Genomic DNA, 16105 nt, shown 5'->3' with positions numbered 1-16105 from the left:
TTCAGTAAAAAGAGTTTTGTTTTTGTGGGCATACAACACTAAAGATAAATCGCTTACTACAGCTTTAACATGATCCAGAAACACCGCCGTCTTCTCTGGGCCCAAACTCATTTATAATGGACTGAGGCAAAATGGAAAACTGTTCTGTGGTCAGATTAATAAAAATGTCAAATTTTTTTTGGAAACCAGAGATGCCGTGTCCTGAGGACTAAAGAGGAGAAGGACTATCCAGCTTGTTTTCAGCGCACAGTTCAGAAACCTGAATCTCTGATGGTATGGGGGTGCATCAGTGCTGACAGCATGGGCAGCTTACACATCTGGAAGCACTATCACTGCTGAAAAGCAGATGGAGGTTTCAGAGCAACTCTCATCCAGACAACATCATGTCCCTACTTTTTTGACACTTGCTGCTGCCATCAAATTCAAAATGAGCTAATATTTTTTATGATATAGTATAATGTCTCTCAGGCATGTCATTGCTTTATCTTTATTCACATTTAACAGTGTCCCAACTTTTTTGGAATTGGGACTGTATTTTCAGAGGATAATCTTAGAGATTCTTAGAGGGTTTAAAAAGGAACTATTTGCTGTTATGTTCACACCTTACTGGGCTTCCTGAAAGTGACAGACACTGAACCAATGCTATTCAGCATACAGGAACTCCTGTTAACAAAGCTGAGCTCAGTAGCATGACCCAAACTCTCCACCCAGAGAGAGAGACTTTCAGCTGACGATGATACCGTTTCCCCCCACTGGCATTTTTTCCAGCTCTGCCTCAGCTCCTGGTATCGATGGCAGGGCGTTTGTGTGCATGACGTGGAAAAGAGGAGAGAAGGTGGCGATGGAGATGGGAGTTTGGACACACGGCTGGAACAGTTGACACAGAGCGGAGCCTGAGTGTGATTAGCTGAGCTGCAGCTCAAGTGAAGCCAGTTCTCATCTGTCAGTGTTTGTAGATGTGGGTGGGTGTGGGGCGGAGAGAGAGAGAGAGAGAGAGAGAGAGAGAGAGAAAAGAGGCAAAAAAAAAAGTACAACAGAGTGAAGACAATGAGACAGACAGAAAGAGGAGGGAGATGTCTTTAAAGGATCTGACTTTTATTTCGATCTGAGCGATGTGTGGCCTAGCACCATGGTTGCAGAGTTACACCCAAAACAAATAAACAACAGTTTTAAGAAGGGAATGTGTGTGCGCAAGAAGACTAAGTCTTTATAAACATCCAGGAAACTCACTGTGGCTAACACGTGCAAGAACATGCGTCATGTGCAATGGCACTAACTTTTCTAGAGTGGATTTTCCCCATAGACTGGATTTATAAAGTCACCATGACTTCATGCCTTTGTTCTGACAACAGTTTGAAGCATCAAGTTTGGCATTTTGGTTGTCAACACACAACACTGGTGACCATAATTTGATGTGACGGAAGAGCTGGAGAAGTGCAAGGATACAGCAATCAAATTCACTCCCTCGGATGTTTTACCCTTTTATTGATTTCATAAATCAACCATGATCAATATATCTTAGCTTTTTGACCAAAAAAATTACATAAAAACTACTTTTAAATGTCAAACTGAAAACAGATTACTACAAAGTAATCTCAAACAAAAATGAGTGATTGCATAAATATTCACCCCCTTCATGTCAGTATTTAGTAGAGTCACCTTTGTCACCAAATTCTCTATTGGATTGAGGTCTGGGCTTTGGCTAGGCCTCTCCAGAAAATTCACCTCTTTAAACCATTTCTGTGTAGCCTTCTGTGTATGCTTCAGGTCATTTTCTTGCTGGAAAACAAAAGTTCTCTTGCAAACAGAATGAGATTGTCCTCTAGGATTTTTCTATATTTTGCTCCATTTCTTCCCCCCTCTACCTTTACAAGCCTTTCAGGGCTGGCTGCTGAGAAGCATCCCCACGACATGATGCTGCCACCACTGTGCTTCCCAGTGGGGATGGTGTGTTTGTGGTGATGTACGGTGTTTGGTGTCTTGTCTGATAGTCAAAAAGCAGCATTTTGGTCCCATCAGATCAAAGAACCTTATTCCACTTGACCATGGAGATTTAAAGAGTTTTCTTCAACAGTGGCTTTCTCTTTGCCACCCTCCCATAAAGCTTTGACCGGTGAAGAACCCGGGCAACATCTCAGCTGCCGAAGCTTGTGACTCCTTCAGAGTAGTCATACTCTGTCAGTAGTCTCCTTTTTGCACCGTCTGATTTAGAAAGATTTACACGTGCCATATTTCAATTTCTTGATGATGGATTTAGCTGAACTCTGGGGGATGTCGAGTGTCTTGGAATTCTCCTTGTATCCATCCCCTGACTTATACTTTTCAATAACCTTATCTCTGAGTTGCTTGGAGTGTTCTTTTATCTTTATGGTGTAATGGTAGCCATGAATACTGATTAATCAGTGACTGGACTACCAGCACTAACTGGCTGAACCTCCATTGAATTAGATCAGTCACTTTAGAGGGGGTGAATATTTATGAAGTCACTTATTTTACATTACATATTTTTTTTAATTGACATTACTTTGTAGATATCTGTTTGTTTGTTTTTTTGTTTGTTTGGTTTTCATCAAAAAGCCAAATTATATTGACCATTATTCAGTAAAAGGGTAAAACATCTAAGGGGGTGAATAATGTTTATGGGCACTGTATGCACAATAGCATTTCTACACCCTTACTTATGCACAACTGTAATGGCATATTTAACTTATCATGACTTAAAAAAATAAAACCTTGGGCAGTGGTCAAAAATGGGAGAATAGTTTTATGGATCAAATCTTGTTTATTTCTACTTGGCTGAAAGCACCTCCAATTTTAATATCAAGTTGTCCATGGAGCTCTTTGAGCTTTGATTCACTTTCAGATTCAGCTTCAAGGAACTGCAGTTCTTGGAGCTTCTGTTTTGGCTTCATTTATCAGCACTGATTAGTTGCTGCTTTTCCATTCCTGATCTCAAATGACACAAAACTTAGGAACACTGTGTTTGATTTAACTTTGAGTCCCATTGCATGATTGCATTCCTGACTCCAAATGTCACTTGTTATAATTTCCACCGTCTGCGATGCAAATTTAGCATCAGATGTGCGTCTGTCATGTTTTGGAAACCCGGGTACAAAGTCACCACAGGAAGGGCGTGCTGTCATGACAGTATACAAGGGTTTCAAATCAATACCAGAGTCATTTTAGCTTTGCCACTTTGATCATATTTCTCTGTAATCAACTTATCATTTGTGTAAAGTTGCTGTGTATATGTTGGCACCTGCTCTCAGTACACAAGCTAATCCACTCCAGCAGTTCACGTACGGGGTTATTGTTTCTTTTTTTGTTTGTGTCTCTATTTATGCTCGGGCGGGGACCTCTTCATCCTCTCCAGATTTTTGTCAGCTAAGGTTTCGGGGGTTAGCTCATATGGAAAGTTGATTCCAGAGCTTGCTTCATCTCACATGGTTTCAATCACCTTTTCCTGCAGACCTTGCAGGTTGTGAGGCAGACCTTCGCTCCAGGACTCCTCAACCTGGACTGGGACGGGCACTGGGGAGCGGAGAAATTAGGGGGAACGGAGAATTTCTGCAGAAAGAAAAACTATAGAGGGGGAAATATGATGAAAATCCTTTATTTAAATCATATTTTTGCAGGTTTTTGCAAAAGTTCTTCCAGTTCTTCTACAAGTCTTGTTTCTTTTTATTGTATCATCCCTTATCCCCTCTTCTATCTCATCTTGTCTGGTCTCACTTTATCCCATCTGGTCTCCTTTCAGCTTCACATGTCCTCTCATCTGGTCTCTTGTGTCATTTCATATCCTTTGTAAGTCTCCTTTAATGCCATATTGTCTTACGTCTCATACAGTTTAATTGTCTCCTCCTTTCTCATTTACCATCCCATCTCGTATCTTCTCAAACATTTGCTCTTGTCCCCTCACCGCCTGTTGTCTTCTTGGTTTCCCATGTTTTGCCACTGTCATCTAATCTCATCCCTTGTTATTTTTTCATGTTTTGGTCATCGTTTCCTGTTTTTTCCCAATTCTGTCCCCAAAATAACCCACTACTCACACTACACAAAGAATACAGCATTCTGCAGTGTCCAAATGATGAGCATTGCTGTTGTATTCAGTGAGGATGAGGAGCTGGCACGCAGACATCACTTTACGCTGACTAGGCTGAGCTTTTTGGAGATTATTAGTCTGTTAACAGAGACTACAGCCTGCAATGATCTTCACTCTTACTACTGGTTAACTGAGTTGTATTGGAACAGATAAGCAAGTAACACTTTCTTTTTTTCCCCACCAGTGCGCACCACACACCCTTCTCCCTTGCCTCTTTTTAACAGCTTTTCTCCCTTATTAAAGTCAAATATATACATGTAAAGAAAGCAGTGATAAAATGTTTGGTAAATAAGCTGCTTGGCCAGAAGCATGTCTCTAGTTATAATTTGTGCTGTAGGACTGCACTATAAAAAGCCATTTTCTGTCTCCAACTTGCCCAGAATGGAGCTTCTAACAGGTTTTAACAGATGACATCACATCACCCCAATTTAGGCATCTTTACATTCCTGTTTCCTGTTAGCTTTAGAATTGATTTTATGATTTTACTCATTACTTTTAAAGCACTTAAGGGTCTGGCTTCTTGAGGGAGCATGGGATGCTGCCCATCCAGTCTAAAGGTGTTTTGTGAACTTGGAGAAGGCTCACGATTGTGTACCTCAGGGGTCATGTGGGATGCACTGCGGGAATGTGGGGTCCCGGGGCCGCTAAAGTGAGCTGCATTCTGAGCACAAAGTTGGATATGTTCCCAGTGCATGTTGGCCTCCTCCAGGGCTGCCCCTTATCTCCGATTCTGTTTGTGATTGAGCTGGGGGGGGGGGGGGGGTGTCAGTCCAGGGACCTCAGAATGCTATCTTTACTTTTTGCAGATGATGTCATTCCGTTGGCTTGGGATCTCCAGTGGGCATTGGGATGGTTTGCAACTAAATGCTGATGAAAGTAAACAACTCCAAGTCCAAGGCCATGGTTCTCTGTCAGAAAAATGTAGAGTGGCCCCTCCAGGTAGGGAGTGAATCTCTGCCTCAGGTGAAGGAGCCGTCGAGTATCTCGGGGCCTTGTTCAGGAGTTAGGGGAAAAAGGAATGGGAGATTGACAGGCAGATTGGTGCAGTGTCAGCGCTGTGCCGGACCGTTGTGGTGAAGAGGCCTGGTCGATCTACCTCCCAACCCTCACCTGCAGTCATGAACTCTGGGTAATGATCAAAAGAATGAGATTACAGATGCAAGTGGCTGAAATAATTTTCCTCCAGAGGGTGGCTGGGCTCAGCCTTAGAGATAGGGTGAGGAGTTCAGACATTCAGGGGGAACTAAGTAGAGCTGCTGCTCCTTTGCATCGAAACGAGCCAGTTGAGGTGGTTTGATCTGATCAGGATGTCTCCTCCCTGGGGAGGTCTTCCAGGTACATCCAGCTGGGAGGAGACCCAGAATGCACTGGAGGTATTAAACACCATGTCTGGTCTGGATACATTACGGAATTCCCAAGAAGTGTCACTGTGGAGAAGGATGTCTGGGTTGACTTGCTTAGCCTGCTACCTCTGCGTCCCAGTCCTGGATAAGCAGAAGAAGATGAATGGAATATAATGTAGTATAATGTTAAAGACAGCAAGACAGCTCCAAACTTAACAGATAGATGCAACATAAGCAGGGAAAGTGATGCCAGCCCTTGTACAGTTTCTACCCTCTCCAGGTTGCAGTGAAAGGAGCGGCAGATTCTTGAAAAAAGCACTCCAAGCAACTCAGACAAGTCCTTTCTTCTCTTCTTAATTTTCTGGAACTATTATGAACGATTTCTCTCAACACGTCTCCCCCTGTCAACAGCAGGACTCATGGAGGCTGAATGTGTTCACATGGATCCTGTAGAGAGCGGGGGCAGCCGGGGTCACCTCAAATCAGCGACAGCCTCTGCAGGAGGATGTGACTCTTTACCCTTACGGGGGCCTGATGATGCGGGCCTACACTTCCCATCTGTCAGTGCAGCTATTCCTCCTCACAGGCAGGAGAAAGCTCCATGCAACAGTGAACTTATGAGGGAGCAGCAGACGCTGCGGCGGTGGATGGGGAGCTGAGCTGGGGTAGATTCTCTGAGATTTGTTTTCATTCTTGCAGGGGTCGGAAGTGTTATTTGGGTTAGCTTATAAAGTGCTGGTATATAAACATGACTTCTGTATGATGGGAACTAATCTTGTTGACACATTATTGCTCTTTCTGTGTTTCTTTCTGCTTAATTCACTGTGGAGGAGAACGATAACATGTCATGAATCGTACAGTTGATGTCAGAGTAGATAAATACTGTACCATGACCGCCTGTTCTTTGGCATTCAGTCCGACTTTGTCATTTGGCCTTCAGCTTAACAAATATGATCTAATCACGCTAGGGAAAAGCGGCTCTGCATAAAAACAATTCATACATCACATGAACTGCATTCATTCCTGCCAGCTGTTTACAATTTAATCATTTTGCCTCAAGAAGAAAAATAAAAGCTGATTTTAAAGGCAGTGAATTACAATGTGAATAATATTTTCACAGTGTTTGCCTTTATTTCTGTTGGTAACAATGTGCCAAAAGTATACTCTGTTATCTAGAGATTCTGAGGGCGTTTTCCCATTCGGCACGACTGTTTCATACCATGACCGGGAGCGATTCCTCCCTTCTCCCCTGCTGGTCAGCTCCATGAGTGACATCACTCAGCCCATGAACGCTTCTGTATGTATTATGTCCAGCACAGCAGGTGGCAGTATGGGCGTAGATTGTTCACCATTTTGACCCAATGCAACATCTGTGTATGCTCCCATGCCGACAGTGGAGCCAATCATTAACATCTGCAATGCCATCAATTCTTAGGCTATTATGAGCCTCAGCTCAGTTCAACAGTTGACTACGAGTTAAACTGCGGCTTCACTCCAACTCACTCCAGCAGTATGAGCATGAATATGAAACAAGTTTTCTTGGGATTTATTCTCAAATAACAGAAATTATCTTTGCCAAAATGAAATCATCATGATGCAAATTTAGAAAAAGTAAAAAGCCAAGATTGACAGGTCTGTCCTAAAGAGACAAGAACAAGTAATCTAAACTCTTTTAGGCTTTAGAAACAAAGCTTCAAACAGATCTCTGTCTCAAGATGAAATGTTTGCTTGATAGATAAATATCTGATCCTAACGAAAGCATGAGAGTCATTAGTGTGGATAGGCCTGGGTCAGGTCAGGTCAGGCCAGGTGGGAGCATATACTGGTTCGGCACTTGCCACATCAACCTGATGGTAATCTTCCAGGCTTGTGCCAGGTCCCATCCCTCCAGGGATCCAGCCAGGTCTTCCTTGCAAAAGCGATCTTAATCTTAAGGGACCTCCTTGTTAGATAAAATCCTCCCAGCTGCCTCCTCCACTATATACACGCTCGCTCCCAGCATCTGGACCACCCCACCAGCTCCTGGGCACCGAGTATGCTGTGAGCTGGATCAGAGCTGGGAAAGTGTGCCAGGTGCCAGTAAAAGCAGAGCTGCCACAGCTGACTCTTCTCATCCCTGTTCTCCTGAGCACATCAGCATTCAACACACGGACTTGCCAACAATACCCAAAGATGCACCGAGGAGGAGTTGTCACGAAAGTGTCCAGTCGGTCTCGACTGGCCATTGGTTAACATCCAGGCTCTACAAGAGTATAGAAAGACTGGAAAGACCAAGGATCGAAAGACTCTGACTTTGAACTGCATGCCACACTGTCTTGCTCAGCAAGCTGAAGTCTGTGGCTGATCTCAGCCTCACAATCAGCAAATCTATGGATTATGCTGCCAAGGTTGATGAACTGCTCTACAACCTCCACTCTCTCACCATTCACAGACACATATTCAATAGCAACATCCCAGAATGCCTGGATCTTTGTTTTGACCCAGGTGACGTGCATTCCCAACATTTTGGCTTCCTCACTTAGCAAGTTAAGAGCAGACTAGTCTCCTCAAGGAGGATCTTTCATTAGCGCCACCAACTTTTCAAGGCTTTTGTTGCCTTGTCCCTATTTTTTGGAGATGTACTGCTGCTATTAAATTCAAAGTGGACACATACATATTAAGGGAGAAAAGCTGTTAAAAGTTGGTTAATGATCTAATGAATGTTCACAAGGTGGACCACAAAGTCCACTTTTAACGGCTTTTCTCCCTCATTATGTACCATTCTGTTTACTGTTCAGTAAATAAACTTTATGGAGGGAAGTTTTTAACAAACAGAGTCCACAATTCCAAACTAGAAGTCACTATCGAGTTGAGCTGAGCTGGTTTCTATTCGATGTGGAAATGCCTAGTGTTATGATACTGTTTGAGGGAATTCATTTAGGGGATAGTGTCTTGTAGCGGTAGGAGTGGTTGGTAGGCAGAGAGAAGCAGGGTCATGACTGATGTCGCACTGTGGGGGGTGTGGTGGCTCTGATTGATCAGCCTTATGAGGTACACCTGTGGAGGTGGCGGGGGAGGCTGAAAGGAAAATGGACGCCAAGCATGGAGGATGCTAAAACTCATGACTCCAGACAAACCGAACAGATTCAGGACATTTGGGTGTTTTATTTCAACGGCACGACGCGGATGTGGGGAGCACCACCTGAACGAACAACTACAAGTGCGAGCTGGCGGCAGTACAGGCATTGGTGGCCAACCGAGAGCGAGCTGGTCACAGCAGGCACGGCGTCAAAGGGCGGTAAGTCACCCACGCACAAACCCCACAGACGGAGAGTTTTTACACACAGTGAGGGAGACACAGGCAACAAGTTCACGTAAAATGCATTACGCAGGGTAAGGCACTAGGTTACGGGCTCTCTAGCCTTAGAGTCAGGTGACTTTTAGTGGAGGTTAGGGTAGCGGCGTAACACTAGTGTGATCACAACAGTGCAGGGTTTGTAGGACGGAGTTCTTCTGAGCTTGGATGACTAAACTCCAAAACAATGGCAGAGAATAATCGTGGTTAATCACAAATAAGCGACAGATTTCTAGAGCTGTTCAAAATCCCTTAAGTGGCGAGTTGCACCTCTGATAGCGACTCTGTCTTGGAGGCCACCGTAACAAGACATGTCCCATTACAACTACAGAAATTAAGATCTTCACTAGCTGAGATTTATGTGAAAAATTCTACATACAGGGCCTTTGAAACTTTGGGGTGTTAAATTTACTTTTACTTGCAAGTTATAGTTTTTTCATAGCAAAAAGCAAAAGAGCCTTTGTAGTCCAACAGTGGTCATGGCACACACTTACACGCTCAGTGCTGTGTTTTACAGCCTGTATGTGCCAGACAGGTCAGTTGGCCGTGCAGAGATAAAGATCTGCTGCAGAGCTGCATTCTTCAACAAACAAGCTCCCCGATAAATGACAGGACGGGGCGGGGGTTTACCTCGGGCAGCAGACATAAACACAGCAACCCTCATGGATGGAGGGAGGTAATTTAGATATACCACCGCCATTAGCCCAATTAGGGTTCAATGCCTGTGAATCCACTGGGCTTTCCCTGTTCAGCAGCGAAGGAAAAGGGGAAAAGTACACTGTAATTATGTGTTTCAACGAAGGAGGAAATGAGAGAGGAAGCCAAGGTGAAGCCTGAGCAGCCGAGCTTCTCCTGAGCTGTCTGAAAAGTCGGCCACTGAGGTAGGGTTGCATCAGGAATCGGCCTCAGGCTTTGGTGGAGTGTGCTGACACTGATAAGACATCTAGTCGACTCTCTCTGGGTCAGAGCTGCAAACTTTATCCAAGTTCAGACTGATTGAATATCACCATGTCTTCGACAGAGGACGACGGCTCGAATGCTTTTATGAGCAGTGATATGCAGGGTTAGTTTGCAAGGGCTCAAAGCTCTTTCTTCTCTTAATATCAGACAATCTTTATCATTCAGAGTTTTCTGTCAGAGAATTCCTGCATCTAAAATTTAGGTGTCACAGCAGCTTTGAATGTTGGTCAGAGAGATAAAGCTTCAAGTGGCAATGTCTAAGTTCAAGCCTGGTAAGTTTTAGAATTCACATTGATGAAAAACATCACTTTAAGTGGGCTTAATTCAATTTTTAAGAAAGAATGAGATCAACCACTCATTTCGCCATCACTAAGCCATGTAATATTTCAATAACAGCATGCTCAAAGCAGTGCCAATAGTCTTCCTTTCATTAGAGTTGAACAAAACATTGTCTGCCTGTTTAAAAGACAGCGTGCATGTGAAAAGCCACACCCACTTTCATCACCATGGCACTTCAGATCTTGGGTAATACTTTCTGCTTAAGCATGCTCCATATTTTTGGTTAAAATCCCTCCTCCCGATTCAGGAGAACACATGTTCAGTATTTTTGGTGTTGCTTTAAGGCTTTAGTCTAGAAGGCTTATTCCCAGTTTGGCCCTGAAGAAATGTACCAGGATTTAAGATACCAGAAAAAAAGTTAAGACCTTTTCCGAGTGTTAGAGCCCCAGCCAAGTCCAAGTTTACTGATCATAACAATTTCTGTCTGTAGAAAAAGGGAAAGCTTAGCATCACTTTGACCTTAGTGCAAAAGAACTTAATCGGATCGACAAATACATTGGCCATGCCAAGATTAGAACCCATGGCGGTTGAGTTGTGATGACTAAAGCTGGGTGTACACTGTGCGATTTTCCTGCGATTCAGCCACGAATTTGGATCAGTCAGATCAGGCATTGGTTCTCGTGCTGTGTACAGGGGGGTATGATGGCTGACCACAGCCCCACTACAACCTTACAGCCTGCTCCTGACTGGTCATGAGGATTTCTTGCATGTTTGATATTTTGGTCGTATGACTCCAGACACTTAACAATGAGAGCAGAAACACGAACAGAATAAACAACTTTGGGGGATTGTTTTCCTTTGTAAACTGTCAGACAACGTCCTAAATTACCATGACAACAGCTGGAATGACTTTCTGATGCACCCCGCTATGATAAAGGAAATAAACGAGCAGGAAATATTCCTACCCCTGGATCTGCAGCTGACACAGAGGTGCTGCTGTTTGTGTGTGGGAGACAGAGAGAGTTAGTGGGAGAGAGAGAGAAAGAGTGAGAGAGAGGGAAAGCGGGAGAGATAGAGGGGGGAGAGAGAGAGAATATGACCGGGAAACGCTTTACCCTCAGACCCTGAGACTTTTTAAAAAGGAAACTCTGTGGGTTTCTGTCACAGTCCGTCTGGACCTCAGTCGCACAGTGTGAGCACTCAGGTCATGCATGACCCTTGGATCGTACAGTGTGAGCACATAACTCGTGCGCGATAGTTGTGCGTCATAAGCGATTCACTCGTACAGTATGAGATGACATTCTGCTGTCATTCGACCGTCGTACAGTCAGCTTGAAATCGCACGATGTATGCCTGGCTTAAGGTAGATGTCTTATTTCTTAAATTATTATTCAAAACAAAAAAACCTTTAATATCATCCATTTAAGGCTTTTTGCCTTCAACCCTTCATTCCATAAGATATTTTTGTCTCCTCTGGACTTATTGCTTTAAAAAGAGCAGCACATGTGGGTTTAGACTATACAGCTTAAATTAATTAATCAAGCTAAATGAATTCACATGTGAGAATAAGCTGAAATGAACTGAAAGAAAAGCAGTATTAATGACAATGCCCTGTATAGTCTGTATTATTTTAATCAGAAAAAGCCACTCTGACTGTAAATAATAGCCCTAATCTGCAGAGATGTGAAATGGCATGGGATTAGGATTACCTGTGGACCTCTGTGTGTGCTAAAATATGATTGTAATTTGCCCTGAAATTTTAACATTGCAAACTAGAAAAGCAATCGGAGAGTGCAGACCTCTGCCATTAGCCCTATCTCCAAATAGTGAAGCATCTTTTAAAAAATTCCTGGATCCATCCCCATGTGCCCCCCACCATGGTATTTGCCAATTACTCCCTCCCCGGTGGGGTTCAAACACAGTGAGGCAAAGCTTTGGCTTCACCACGTGTGGACTGTCATGGCTGAAGCATCGCCTGCCGGTGCCGACAGATGCACTGACAGTCTCACCCATGGTCTCACCGGGTGACTGGAAGTCATTGCAGAGGGTGAATATTCCTCTATTCCTCCCAGCATTGTGAGTATTCTTGTTACAGTTTGCTGTATTTCTCTCTGTTATGCTCCAACTCGTCTCCTCAACTGGACATGAGTCTTTCAAACTCCATAAACTCCAAAACTTTTAATAGAAACACACCCAGAAATGCTGCTGGGATTGAAGTTACTCAGGTCCGCCATCTCCTGGTGTAAAGTGGTAACAGCACAGCCCTCCGCCATTAGCCCTATCTCCCAATAGTACAGAATCCTTTAAAAAATTCCTGGATCCAGATGGTGATCTGGATCACTCCCAAAATCTAATCAGTTCTTCCTTATGCCATTTCTGACATTTCATGAAAATTTCATGAAAATCTGTCCATAACTTTTTGAGTTATGTTGCTAATAAACTAACAAACTAACAAACCCACCCGATCACATAACCTCCTTGGCGGAGGTAATCACAGACATAGCTGAGTCGCACAGGATAAAAACCACAAAGGCCCCGTACGATATTTAGAACTTACCAGAGGTCCCTGGGTAATACTAATCCCATGTGAATAAGGCATAAAGTAGGGTTCCTTCTAATGTGGGGCCCCACTTTCTATGAAGAATTGTGGGTTATCTTTTCTTCTCTCTTTTGCTGGATGGTTGAATGTATATTTCGCTAAAGGAAAAAAATGAAGCTCCTTTCCTTATAGAGACTGCAGTCAGAGCTTGTCTTGCTCCACTCAATTAGTCCAGGTCATTTCTATCAGCTAGGAAGGTTCTAAGAAGAAAGGACTATTCAAGCAGACTGTTAATCAAAGAAGACACTGGTCGAGCAGGGGGGCCTTCATTGGGCAAGAGGCCTGGTACACCCTGGACTGGGTCCCGGTCAATCACAGGACTGACAGAGACAGACAACCAGGCATGCGCACACTCACACCTACTGCCAATTTAGAGTCAGAGTTGGAGTGGTTTGAGGAAGCTGGACCTGGACAGAACCCACACATGCACAGGGAGAACATGCAAACTCTGCACAGAAAGGCCCTGACCAGGAAGCAAACAAAGAACCTCCTTGCTGTGAGGCAACAACACAAACCACTGCACCGGCATCAGCCCACAAACAAAGTCAGGTATCAAAAAGCTATGAGAAACTTTTATTAAGCTTTGTTCAAAAAGCATTCAAAGCAAATTTGGTGCCAAATATTCAAAATGAAATCCAATGAGCATCAGTGATCCAAAAGGCTTTTTTTTTTTTTTTGCAGAGCTGATGGGCTGGACTCATCAGAGTCGATCAGACTTTGGGTGTTAAAAATCCCTTTTTTCCATAACTGGAAATCCATCCTGCTGATTGGGTTCAAGTTTCTTGGGAAGTTTAGGGTTTCTAGCACATTCCCTCTCACAGGAATTTTTTTAAATTTTTGGCAGAATGAAATAATAACAAAGCAACACAGAAACCAACAGGGTTCTACCTCCTCAGGGCTGGAGTCCCACTACACATAAGTCTAGATATTCTGGTACTCAGATTCCTGTTGTTGTCAGAGGAAGCCTTGCCTTAATCAGTTGTTTTACAGTAAACAGGCGACTGGGTTTAACTCCATGTACAAATGGTCTGGCTGTGAACCAGTGAGTCCTCAGGCTGCTTTGGCGTCTGATGGAGGTGATCCTTGAAGGAGCCAGCCTCTATTTAAGGACTCCCCCAGCCCCAAATCTGCCATGACTCGACGCACCCACACAAAGGGAGTAATTGCAATGAGAGGGCATGCCGTGGTGCAGCGGGGTGAACTTCCTCTAGGTTCAGTGAAGTGAAGCTAAAGAGTGAGTGCAAAAAAGCAACAGTCTGAGGTAATTGTGATAAATAACATCCTGGTCAAAGGTAACAAATGGGCGCGCTCGGGACCAACATACTGAACCGCTCAGCTCGATGACGCTCGTGTTTAATGTCATGCATTTTAATTACAAGCAATGAGTTGTAATATAAATGTTTAGCAAAAAAGTGACATCTTATTAATTCATCTGTGGCCCCTCGGGGTTAAACTTCAAGGAGCCTCTCTTCTCTCTCCTCTTCAGTCTTCCACCTCCTCCTCCTCATGAAGATACTTATCCTGTTGCCTCATTATGAGAGCAGAAAAAAAAGGCTGCAGCCCTGTTCTTTGTATCACATTTTTCGGGGGGTTTTAAGGGCTTGTTATGGTTTGCAGATGTCACCCTGCATAGCATTGGGAGGGAGTCATTCCCTGGTGCTGTCAGGCAGGGACCCTCCTTTGCTCTCTTGTCTTCTCTCCTGGGCGCGGTGTCAGGGAGGGGTCCGGGGGAGGAAAACCACACAGGGTGGATACAAACATGTCCTCAAAGAGAGGTAGAGACACTCAGAAACACAACGGCTGGAGCTATGTGTTTGAAATTTGGACAAATATTCAACATGACTGGGAAAAACTACATTCAAATTGTTACTACCCATACAAATTTAATTCTAGGAAAAGGTTTCATGAATTTAACAGCATGGTCAGCTGGAGGGCACTCCTAAATTCACTATTAGCATGACCTCTTGTACAGTGGATGTTTGTGCCCTGTTTGCTCCAGGAGGTTTGGTTTAGTACGCAGCTTTCTCAGTCAAACGGTTACTGAAGAGTACAAGTTTTACTAAAGTTTCAACCTCCAGAGTTGAAAAATGAAGCCAACAAATAATATGATTAAACCACAGTTCATCAAGTATCCACTTAAGGGCTTTCCACTTCAGCAGTGATTGTTTTGTACCATGCCAGACAACATCCTCTCCCCTGCAGGCCTGCTTTCACATTCATAACATCATTCCCACGCCTGAGCACACCTAAAAATCAGCATAGATGTCAGAAGAAGGGAAAATCACTGAAACCATTTGGGTCAACATTTGTTTATATGCTCTTTGTGGATGGTGGAGTCCATCCTGCAGGCTACTACGGATGTTTTATCAGGACAGGGGAAGTGGGACACAGCTGAAAACAAAGTGTTTCTCAGTTATGATGACCCTGATGAAGGGTACAAGCCGAAATGCATTGGTCTAATATAAATGTAGTACAAAAGGAAGGAAATTAGTGTTTGGCAGATTTTTTCTTTGTTTGTTTATCTTGGCAATAAATCTCATACCGTTGGAAAGCCTGTTAATTTCACTTTTAAATCATGCCACATTTTTAAGAAGCACGCATTTGTGGGATGAGCAGCAGAGCTGAGTAAGTGGGTAAGTGTTGACTCTTGTTATAGGCTTCTGGTACCCCCAGGTGCTGACAATCAGGAGCTTGATTGTCATAATTTGAGAAATATCAAACGGAGATTCTGCAACCAGTGGCAGTCCCATACCTTAAATTTCTGGGTCTAAACTCTGTCCTCCAAGATGACAACACTCAACCCCAGAGAGCAGGGTTTATCAGACTCTACCTCCATAATTTGGGAGTGGAGAGGATGGAATGGCCTGCCTGCCGTCCTGACCTTAACTCCACTGAACACTTGTGGGATCAGCTTGGACATACCAGAGTGAATCACCAGAACCACCTTAGCTGACCTGTGGCAAATGGTTCTTCCACACGCTACTGAGGATCCTGTTTGATGAAATTGGTAATGTGCCGATATGTCCTGTTTCTTCAGACTTCAATCATCCGATCCACCAAACAACACCAAACAAGAGTCAACAGCAGAATAAGCTGTTTGGCATTGGAAGAGATTTGGCTAATTTTTCATGGGTGTCACCCACATACTCAGCTCTGCTGCTCATCCCACAAATGCATGTTCCTTGCAAATGTGGCACCATTTAAAAGGGTAATAAACAGCTTTTCCAACAGTTTAATATTTATAGCCAAGAGGCATTGTTACAACAAAGAAATAATCTACCAAACACAAATTTCCTTACTTTTTGTGCCGAATTAAGTTATTTTCTAAACTACAAGTGTTGAATGAGCTGTTTCCTTTATGTCTATTCATCCTCAAGGTACTTTGGCTGTTGGTGAAGTTGTGCCAGATATAGCTACAGCAGCTGGACAAGATGTTTCTAAAAGTTATCCCTGGAAGATAACCACTAAGGACTAAAATTGTGAATGAC

Source organism: Cheilinus undulatus, linkage group 20 (genome assembly GCF_018320785.1).
Source record: "Cheilinus undulatus linkage group 20, ASM1832078v1, whole genome shotgun sequence".
NCBI lineage: Eukaryota > Metazoa > Chordata > Actinopteri > Labriformes > Labridae > Cheilinus > Cheilinus undulatus.
The sequence above is the reverse complement of the archived record's forward strand: the minus strand, read 5'-3'. Positions refer to the sequence as shown.